The 11,570-nt window shown below is 43.0% G+C and overlaps 1 long non-coding RNA gene across 1 annotated transcript; it reads right to left on the bottom strand.

Annotated features, from left to right (window-relative positions):
* Positions 1 to 323: 323 nt before the first annotated feature.
* LOC149331472 (uncharacterized) lies at positions 324 to 10,798 on the bottom strand. Its single transcript, XR_016285069.1, has 2 exons — positions 8,946 to 10,798; positions 324 to 7,787 (listed from the first exon to the last, which is right to left on the bottom strand). It is a non-coding gene; the product is annotated as an uncharacterized LOC149331472 (long non-coding RNA).
* Positions 10,799 to 11,570: the final 772 nt, after the last annotated feature.

Below are 11,570 nucleotides of genomic sequence, written 5' to 3'. Positions count from 1 at the left end.
TTAATGCGCTTGGTAGAAGTTGAGTTACCTGTCACAATTTAAATTTCAGCGTCTTCGCCCTTTTCCCTATCTTCTCGTCACTTTTTGCATGCTGCAAGGCCCCGTCCCCGTGGGCGGAGCTTCCTGACTCGCCGGAGCAATGCCGCATATTGGCCACGGCCATGGTAGCTGTTGACATCTGAAAGAATCTAACCAGCAGCCGTCTCTTAAGTGGTATAAGTAAGTGTGAGCAAGGGTTCGAGCATGAAAAAAGTCACCAGGAAGGGCTCGCCAAATTTCGCGCGTGATTGCGGGTTCTCTGCTGCGTGTACATGTGTATTATAAGCTCAGGTGTTCATGACAACACAATGCTGTGATTGAGCGAGTTGACGTGCTCTCCTCAGAAGGTGTTTCAATGGTATGAAATTAGCAGCGTCAACTAGCATTAAACAAACCGAGTTTGGGACTTCAAGACAAAAGTATCTGCATATGTTTTTATTGATACAGCAATCTCATTTTCAGAATTTATTTTATTCGTGTACCTCACAGGTTCCAAACTTGGAACATTGCAAGAGGGAGAGGAGTCACAGAAAATTCTAGTCGAGAAATGGTGCAAGGTCTAAAAACGCACAAGTAAACTATAATATAAAAATTCAAGTGCAAACAAATAGAAAATCAAGCAAGAAAAATGTATATTGACAAACAAGGAATTAGAACATTAAACAATAGTAAGCTGCATTGTATGGAATCAACCTGCACGTGGTGAACGCTTTGTACAAGAGATATTACGAGTGCAAAAGGTGCCTAATTTGTTATTAAATTTTAGTGGGTTGCAAATTTTAGCAATGTATTCCGGAAGACTATTCCAACCAATTATAGCATGTGTGCAAAATCAGTGAGGCGAGTGGCAATGTAGATGCATGATGGTATGAAACCCTTGGGACAGCAAATTTGTAAGTGATGAAGGTAACTAGATTTTAGTTATGTTAGAATGGCACCAGCAATCATAAGATATGAAATGTGCTGCACAATTCTGAACTGCTTGTAGGGATTGGATTAGATATGCCCAATGCAATTATGATATGCATCTCTGATGAAGTTAAATATGCAGCTTGCATTTAGAAATAAATGCACTACGAAGATTTCACTCCAGACAGCCAAGCATGCGCAATGCTTTGGCGGTTTTGCATTGTGTGTCGATCAAAAAGATTGGAATTCACATGAAACCCTAAATATAAGATGTGTGTGTCAGTGTAAACCTGCGTGGATCATTGAATGCAGAATTTTAATGTTATTAGTAAGTATACGAAGTCATTTGCCATGATGTACATTAGAGTGCAAGAAGAAACACATACGCAGGAACACAATGGCAAAAAGTACAGACTAAACACACAATTTCAAGCCACGAAAAAAAATAGAAAGCACAAAATATAAACAATAAAACATATAAAGCATGAAAAATACAGATGCACAAAGAGTGCACAATGAAGATACAAGTTGACGCAAAAAAAAAAAGATACATTCATCAGCGTCAAGTTTCGCTGCAAAAGAACATCACCAGCAAGGTTATTCCACAGTCATTATTTTAGGAAATAAAAGCATTTAAAACAATTGTGTCTGAATAAGTGCTATATAGTTCTTGCATGCCTTTGTCTACTGGCATAACCACTCAAGAGATTAATACAGTGAGGTTTACCCCTAAGAGCTTAACTAGGAAAAATAATTTCTTTACGGTACTGGCTATAGATAAGCTCTGGCTACGAGCAGCTCAGAAACTGAAGCTCTGAATAAGCCAAAAGTCCTTTAGCTTTTCCAACCCCTGGGCACAAGTGGCAGTGAAAGTTGTACAAACCTCATGAGAGCATCCATTGTTTAGTCCACCCGAATCATGAGAATGAGAACAATGACTGTGCACACTCAAGTCTCTGCACGCGTTGGCTTGCATAGCCCTCACAGATGAGGCTACCTTGAACACATCTGCTATTTAGCAGCAGATGAACGCCAGAGCTTTTGATCGTGACACATGAAGAGGACACAACATTTCAAATGCCCACAAATGCTGGTCACAGGTCCCATTACACACGGGCAAACAAAGCGATGAGGTTTCATCGGAAACAGCCAATAGTCTGGGGTCTTGTGACAGCTGAGAGAGATGTCAGGTTGAGACATGACTTCAATCCCAGTAAAGCCTGTGTGAGAGCTTAGTGGGCTCATTTGAATTCAAGAAAACACCTAAAGTGTGCTTTGAAAGCATGCAACTCTTTCTAAGAAGAGCTGGTGATTATGGCAGCAGTATAGAAATGTAACCACTGAGATACGAGACAGGTTAGCCAGCCATGCTTGTAAAAGCAAATGTTGGCAACAGGCAGAACTTAAGTGTACACGCTCAAAGGGTGCTTTCTTCGCTCGTGGCATTTTAATGTGCAGCTGTCTGCGAACGCCTCAGGGCAAAATCGGCACCGATACGGTTTTTCGCCCCTGTGTGCTTGCATATGCCTTGCGAGACACCGACGTCGTACAAAGGACATAGGGCACAGCTGACACTTGAAAGGCCTATCGCCTGTGTGGCTATAGAGGTGCTCAGTCAGGGCTGTCTTTTTAAAAAACTTGCTGCTGCAGTAGTCACATTGGTATGGACGCTCGCCTGTGTGCGTGCGTAGGTGCATAGTCAGGTTACTCTTTACTACAAACGTTCTGCTGCAATAGTTGCACTGGTAAGGACGGTCGCCCGTGTGTGTGCGGATGTGTTCCACCAGGTGGCCCTTCCTTACAAATCTACTGCTGCAGAAGTCGCAGCGGAACGGACGTTCGCCTGTGTGGGTGCGATGGTGCCTCAGCAGGTCAGTTTTCTGTTTGAAGACCTTGCTGCAGTGGTGGCATTCGTGCATCCCCTTGTCTGCATGTTCTCCCAGACATCCCTGGTTGATTTCTTTGGGAGGCGATTCCTGCTTGTAATACGTGGTGAACAATCCTGCATAGTGAATGCGAATATAAGAAAAACACAGGGCCCCACGTGTTGCAGCTTTTGTGGCACAGTGGCGATCAGTTAGGGAAGGTGGATGTCAACCTTAAAGGAACACCGAGGACAGACTTAAATTGGCTTAAATCAAGATTACTGCATTCTAATGGCAAAGGCGTTACTTTAACTGAAAACGGAACTCTGATAAGCTAGAAAAGACCAAAATATGAAATATAGATGATGCCACCACTGGCCGACTTCGCAAGTAAAATGATTACGTCAATAGAGATTTTTGGCTCGGATCCCAGAGGCTACATTACACTGCCGTTCACTTTAAAATGGTGGCAACCCGTTGGTTTTGTTAGACGTCAAGAGTTTGAATCGACTGGTGGAAAGGTTTTTAAATCAAAATTTTCAGTGATAAGTGTGTGTTTTGCTGCCAGGTAAACATCAATATAGTCAGAAAGAGCCAGATAATTAATTTTGACTGAGAATAATTGGATGGACTTGCTCTCAGTGTCCCTTTAAGCAAAAGCACATGTGATATCACATTCAATTGCTCAACGTTAATGAGAACACGGTTTCAAACAGGAATTATTTCAAGGCCTGTGCTTCAGATGAAAACATTCACATGTCTTTATAATAAAATGGATGAGACAACAGAATCACTTTATTACAGAGGTCAGTTCATTATAACGATCACACCCCCCCGCCTGGTGCCCAATAAATTAGGATCAGCATTTTGATAGAAACCGGGATTTATTTTGATCAGGTACAGCATATAATTAGTGGAAGAAGTTGGTAAATTTTTTTAATAGTGCACCTCACGGAATAAGCAATTGCCGGTGACTTAATCTTTTCAAGCCACGAGCGTACATTGCTAGAAGGCTCGGGAGTGATGCAAAAAACATTCGCTGAGTGTCAAATGCTTGCTATTACCTTTACTGCTTAAATGCTTGTTATTACTGAGAGAGGTTATTAACCTCTCTTGGATCTATGGGCAGCTAGTCCTCACTGCCCATCCTCGCACGAACCACTGCAAGGTTCGTGCGAGGGGCTGCTGCACGGCACTCGCATGCTCCCCACTAGTAGCAAAGTTGCTCTCGCTGCCAATAATTTCCGTATTTCTGTGTCTCTTTACGAGTCTTTGAATGCACTAGGGGCACGAATTTTGGATTAAGCTTCACCGCGAACCCCACTCAAACCGAACGCTGGTCGAAGTGTGTCGGTACCCAGCCCTCACACGCCCGAAGCACGTGATGAGAGAGGAGAATCATGACTACAGGAGAGGCACGTTCTGCCCAGCAAAGAAATTAGCAGGCAAGGGCACTGCACATGGTCACGAACATGGTTGCACACGGCCTGCTTGCCATAGTGCGGGATGATGTCGTTTACCACAACCATGATTGCAGGAAGTGGCTTTCAGATTGCACATGAAAAAAGCTATGTGTTCGGGAATATTGTCAGCATGGGCTGCTCTTACTCTGCGATGTTGCGACACCTTGTGGCTCTAGAATAGTGCCATATTGATAGCATAAAATCATAACCAAAGGAACCATCATGCCTTGCCATGCATGTTTGTTATAAGATGACAAGTATATGACCTGGAACGCACAATTATTTCATTAACTAGACAAAATCATTGTAAAGTCTTTGCTGCAGTGGAGTCTACAATCTACAATCGGCAACAGACCACAAGTTAACTCCTTCATTAAACAGGTCATTTAGTCATAGCGGTGTTTGCTGTAAAGGTGTTTGACTTTAAATCAGGATTACCAAAAAAAAAATTGGCAGACCAAGTCAAACCAACTTGTAACCAAGATAAAATGCACACAACTTGACCCATGTCTTCACCCAATCAATGGCTTCATGATAACAGGGACTTTGTAGATGTACCAGGCTAAGGAAATTTTTTAAAAACAAACCAGTGAGAATGTGCTATGGCCAATAACACTTTAGACAGCATTAGAATGCACCTTTTTGGTCTAGTGAAGCCCTCACATATACTATAAACAAATCAGCGACAAAGTGCTATGGCCAATAACACTACATCATAATAAATTCTTTCAGTCTAGTGAAGTCTCTATACATTAAGTATACACTAGAAGCAAACCTTCACAGAACTGTCGCTGGCAATATGTTGCCAAGACTGGTTTCCCCACAAGCCAACTAGCCAGTTTCTATGCGTGTAGTTTAAGTCTTAATTTTTTTTCTAGCGCTATGTGTCCAGCAAGAACTTTTCTTCCTCATCTTCTTTTGTGTTTTCATACCAGTCACTATGTCCTGTTCCATCACAACTTGATAGGACTTAAGTTTGCGGCTATTTTGATTTGATTAGCAATTGATTGTGCCAATAAAGCAGGCAGCTCTACAGAATCCCAAGAGAAGGCATCTCTTTTAAAAAACCTCATGATAAAACAAAAGACTTGCCGATCTATAATTGGGTTGGAATTGATTCAACCAACTTGGTTTATAAAAGAGTACATAATATAATACCAGGTACACGAATTCATGAAACAAAAAAAAGTGCAAATATCACTTTTTTTATATGCCATAAAACAGAATGCCCTACTGTTATGAGATACCAAGAGGTCAGTAAAAAAAACCTCTGAGTGGAGACTACATCCACTTGGGAACAGACAAGCATGATCAAGCATGAACAAAAATGACTGATGTTAGAACTAGAATAAAGCAAAGAACAAGTACATCAAGAGAAAAGAACACAGTGCACCCAAGGCTTCTGAATAACTAAACAATTACAGCATGTGGTACTTGTGAGTAGTTCCATATAAACACACAAGATATCAAGGTTTCACCAGAAATAAACAAGAAACATAGTGAATGTTCAGTCAACACTAATAAACTTTAAATCACACACAAACAGCAACCAGGTGCCATGACACCCAAAGAGCAAAACACATAATGGCAAGGCATTACAGGTGGAACAAATCAGATAACTAAGAAATTCAATTACATAAAGCTCCACAAGTGCAAGCACTCACTCAAGAACCCAGCCACAGTTGGAGCCACCACTGTGAAAGAGAGAAAGATAGCAAAAGAAAAAAAAAAACTTGCCAATAGTGTTTTTAGCCAGATTATGTTATGCAGCGATGCTCACAGATTATATCATGTAGTGCAGTAAACACTTTCCACAGTTATCTTCTTGCTCCAAAGTCATCTCGTCTGTTGCTTTTGCACACAAAATATTTGGACACACTTTGCTATTCACACATTCTTTTTAGGGGCACTTCTGAGAAGACAAACAGCCAATAAGATGAATCAACTTCTGTGGTTCATTGAAGGTCACCTTAAAGTAATTCTAGCGAACTTAGTTTCCGAACGACAGTTGGTAGCCTGAGTAAGTACTGTGCAGCTTTAGAATTTCAATGCAGGTCATCCATCAAGGAAATGAGCATGTCATGAAGAGCCAGAATGCACAGCAACAGCAAATGCAACAATACACACTTGCAAGAACTAAGCAACATCACCCAAAAAGCAGACATAAAAATGAAGCTCGCATCACATAGCCCACTTCCTCACAGTACTCAAGCAAAAGCGCCCGCAAGAATGTCGGTTGATTTTTCATAATTGTGACTGCACACACTATAATGAATGGAAGGAATGTTTATCTCACCGGCCATGAATCCGACAGCATGACAAGTTACGTGACTGCAGACAAACTTCATGTAAGTGTAAAAAGGCTTGTTTCAAATGTCACAGAGGCTCACAGAGGCTAGATTCAACAGCTTGACTTTAAAGTGGAGTCAGCTTTGAAACAAGATTTTATTTTTCGAAGTCTGCTTACGGTTGAGGCCAACAATTAGGGTTGCAAATATATGAAGGTTACCTTGACAAATGTTTGCACCTAGTTTAATCAAGTTGTAACCAAGTTAAAAACAGCATGTTTTGAATCGCATGGATTTTGTAAACCTGCTGAGGCTAATGCATTTTTCTCAGAACAAAGCAGTGAGAGTTGTTAAACATTTGCAATACATGAATATATGGGAGCTGACAGACATGCACAGGTACTTTCTGGAAGAAAAAGAAATTAACAGCTAAATTCTAAGATGAAGACTTCTGTATGTAATATAGCAAAACACCGCCTACTGCTATGAGAAGCCTACAGGTATAATATCCTCAGGCTGAAAACCACATTCACAGAAAAAAAGTTATTGTTTAGGCAGTGTCAGTAACCTTGTTCGTGTAATTAAACGTGAACAGTCATGCCAAACTTGGAATTAATTGCACCATATGCTAGATTTCCTCTCAACAAGAGAGAATAAATTTGCATGAATTACCATTAGTTGATATTAGTTAAAACAATACACTTTTGAAATTCATTTTTCAATATATGATTTAACAGTAAAAACAAGTTATTGTCGCTGCTTCTCCTGAACTGCTTTCACCAGTGTGTCCAATACACTGGCATAAAAAAAAGACGATAAAATTCATAACAAGTCAGCAGAACCACAGAAAACAAGACAGGTATGGAGCTTGTGAAAACTGGAGGCACTAAAGCGGATGAAGCAAGATCAGGAATGGTTTACTAGGGCATTCTGTAAATAACCACAGTTTCTTTAGCATGCAGTTCTCTTGACAAAAAGCCACACATGCAATATTTGACAATGCACATAATTCCAGTTTCATACTGCCAAACTCTAGGCGCAACAAGACAGGGTCTGCCGGAGTGCATTTTGCACAAATATACCACATTTCGCATCATTTGATGCAATAATTCTTAACCTGTGAACATCAGTCCATTGAGCATATGAATTTTGGCAGCAGATTTTTTTAGGAGTCTTCGACTGGTAGCTTGTACTCCCTGACTTGACAATATGGGTTCAGATGCCTGCAAAGTAAAACAAAGCAAAACAGCGCAAGTGAAAAAAAAAAAAGCCCTAAGACCAACACAGGCACAAGTGCTTCGAGTGTTTGAGTGCTTAGAGTCATATAACTTAGCTCCTGAGAGCTTTCACCTCATATGTCCTACTGTTAGGAGCACCGTTTCATTTCTTCCTTCCCCGGCGCTGTTTTTATTGACTGTACGAAGGATCGTACCTAGAGGCATTGCAGACATTAGCAAACACAATTCTTACCCATTTAGACAAGAGGGCACACATTCGGACTAAGCAATTCAGATTTAGCCGCAAAAAGTTTAGGAGAAGCCACATGCGGGAAGCTTGGTCAAAGGATGAATGTGAAGCATCACAACGGTACACGACCTAAGAAGAGAGCAGAGGGAAGAGTAGGAACGAACACGACACAGCACTTAACTAACAACTGGCATTTATTCTGTGTGCTGCACATATAAATAGACCTAAGGCAACCAAAAGAACGAATGTTAAATGCCGCAATCAGCATACTCATGCACCAGGATCCACACAAGATAACAATGGCTAAGTCATACAGTTCAAGAAACGAAATTCTTTTGACAAAAAGTAATCAACCCGGTGCTTACGCAGTTGATCTTTGTTTCTTGCAACAACTCGCAAATTTTTTAACTGCGGGATGCACTTGCAATCACGATAATCAATGCTAAGGTTATGAGCATCTCCATTAACAATACTATTGCAGTGCTTCCCGAGCCGAGTGTGTTGTTCTTGCAGAAAATGTCTTAAACGTCTTTGCTAAGAACCTTTCTGGAACACAATAACACGAAACGGCATGTCAGTTTTATGTGTTGTGGTGGTAAAAGCACGTTCAAACTAAGTTTTTTGCAGTTTTTTATCGAAGAGGAGAGCGTGTCTAAGTTATACTGCTTGCACAATTTTTTAACCTTGCACTTAGACTTTGCAAGACTAGTTTTTCTGCACTCCTTATATAATGACTTGATGGCTTCAAGTGCTTATTGGCTGAACGTATCCTTACGCAGAACAACAAATCCTCTTTCCTTGTGCATGGTCACAAAGGCCAGAGACTTTTCACGCAGTTAGTCAATAGTCTTTTGCGAAAGCAACACTCAGACAGCCAAAGCGAGACCTTAGGTGGCCGCCGTAGCTACGCTTACCTTGTTTCAATTGGTCGAAATGGTCGTGACGTCACAGTGTGCGAATTTCAAACAGGGCCAATGGTACTTTGGCTAGTAACCATGCAACCAATTAAAGAGATCGTATAGTGATGCTCCAAGTAAGAGGGAATGAGTTTCGTTAATTGATTAATTAACCAATTAGCATAATTAACCTTTCTAGTCAGACCAGATAAATAAATAAAACCGAGTAGGAAATTGGTCAAGTTGGGGAACTGAACCAGGGTCTCCGGAGTGCAAGACGAGCATATGCTAACCACTCCGCCATGCCAGCTTGATAGTTTGGAATGAACAAAGGCATGTCTAGTGAATATGGTGTCTTCGTTCACTCCCATCTTCCTCCCTTTCCGTTACAGCGAGGTTTTGTTTGATAGGCAAGTGCTTGGGCTGAGTCCTATCACATCAGAACGTCAACGCCTTCCAGGATTTGTCTACTGGTCTCAGGTCCTGGGCCCGTTCTGAGATACTCCTTACGATAGCAAGCAGCTCTGGTGCAGTCTTTTGGGGCTCTAAGGTGAATTTGGGGCCAGGGTTGAGCACCTGGTACAAGTGGTCCAGAAGCGAAGTGCCGCTCATGTTGTGAACCTGGTTGACGTACACAAGAGGCTTCTTTGGGTTGAGGCTCCAAAGCATGGGAAGTTGTTGCTGCCACAAGAACTGTGTGGTGCTATGGATAAGGCATGTGAGATCATGTGACTGATTCTTCCAACAAGTTGGCTGAACGCGTCAAAGGCCTTCAACAAGTATGTCAAGGTCAGTGCTGGAGCTTAAGTTATCAAAAATGGCAAACCGACTATCGCAAGATAAGCCTTCAAGATAAACAGGTTGCCTACTGTTAAAGAAGTTAACGGAGACAAAAAAATTTTATAATACTGTCACACGGTCTAGGAACAATGTGACCATTGATGGAACTACAGTCAAGACCTTCAATCCAGCTTTTTCACAACGGCGCGCCCTCTCGGAGGAGGGCGAAAACTGGTTGGAAACAAATGCATGTGGGCTATGCAGGCTATAGTGTACAAATGCAGGCGCAGTCAGGTTCCACGAGGCACCAGCTGCACCTCCAAAGCGGTGAGTGTATGGCTAGCAGCTGCTGCCATCTGTTGCTTGAGTCTGTCATTAACATGAACTATGCATGCACAGTAGGAGCTGGCGATTTGTTTTCAACCAGTGGAGCAGGAGGAGGAGAGGCGCGCATGCGCAGAGCAGCCGTGTGAAAAAGGCAGATTGGGCTGGTAACAGGGTCACACAAGGAACTGGACAGCGACACTTTCAAGGGTAAACCTGAGGTATACAGCGACTTCGTCTATTGGGCGAGCTGTGATGCAATTATGTGACGTATGTTGAGAGCCTGATATTTATACTAGTGTGCGCTACAGCAAAAATTACATGCAGTGAGCTCACCGCCAACGAGGAAAGAGCCCATCGCGTCAGCATGCCTGTCATCAGTAAACATCCATTCAAAATACACGATTATGCGTCAGCGCAGCTGGAACCTTACAGATTGCAGCGTTTATTTGCCCGCGACGCGTTCAAAGAACCGCTCTGGACGGCAAGGCTACAGATTCTCTCTTCAAACTGCTCTTCATCCTGCAGCTGTAGCCGACGTTTGAACAGCTACTCACCAAGTTGAACGACCGAGCTCACCAAGCGCGCACTAAGTCAGAGCACGCTCCCACCAGTCACTCGCCGAAAGCTGGCATGCATCAAGCCGCCCGCACTCAGCCCTGCAGTAAGCGCACGCATTTATTTCCTTAACCAAACACGAAAACGCTAACCATAAGTTTGCTGGCGCATAGCCTCCTCTAAAATAGAGGAGGCTGCGGCTGGCGTGACCACACTCTACAGAAAAAGGAAATCCATAAAGATAGATAGATGACATTCCCCCTTGTATCGAGGCGGTGGTGATAGCCACCTTGCCTGGTATTTATTTTGTAACTTTCTCTCTCCTCTCTTAAACTTTGAATCCTGTTCTGTTTATTTTTCATTTGCCGCCATTCAAGACATGTAAGCGATTTCAGGGTTCATAGCGGGCGCGGAGCGAGAGAAGGATGGAGTGGAGAAGTGGAAACAAAGTGGAGCAGATGTATCGCACCAAACGGAAACTGGAATCAACTTTCGGTTTCGGCTTCAGACGCGCGCAGTTCGAATGGTTTGAATGCTATTATGCGTTCCGCCCTTCTCTTTACGGGACTGGAGTCATTGGAGTAGCCGCCGCGGTGGCTCAGTGGTTATGGCGCTCGAATGCTGACCCGAAAGACGCGGGTTGGATCCCAGGCGCGGCGGTCGAATTTCGATGGAGGCGAAATTCTAGAGGCCCGTGTATTGTACGATGTCAGTAAAGAACCCCAGGTGGTCGAAATTTCTGGAGCCGTTCACTACGGCGTCCCCCATGGCCTGAGTCACTTTGGGATGATAAACCCCCACAACCAAATCTAGAGTCACTGCAATAAATTTTTCCGGTGACTCTATGAAGGACGAGCTGGTGGCGCCGCTAAAGGGAGCTCGCGCTCAGGCGTGAAGCCTTTCCACGGCCGGACTCGAGCGGCGGCGGCTATCCAGTCCAGCCGTGGCCTTTCCTGGGGCCCGGGGGCCCTCACTTCGAAG

This window comes from Amblyomma mixtum, chromosome 8 (assembly GCF_055824585.1).
Source record: "Amblyomma mixtum isolate Tamu chromosome 8, ASM5582458v1, whole genome shotgun sequence".
NCBI classification, from domain to species: Eukaryota; Metazoa; Arthropoda; class Arachnida; order Ixodida; family Ixodidae; genus Amblyomma; species Amblyomma mixtum.
This window is presented reverse-complemented; position numbering and strand designations above follow the sequence as displayed.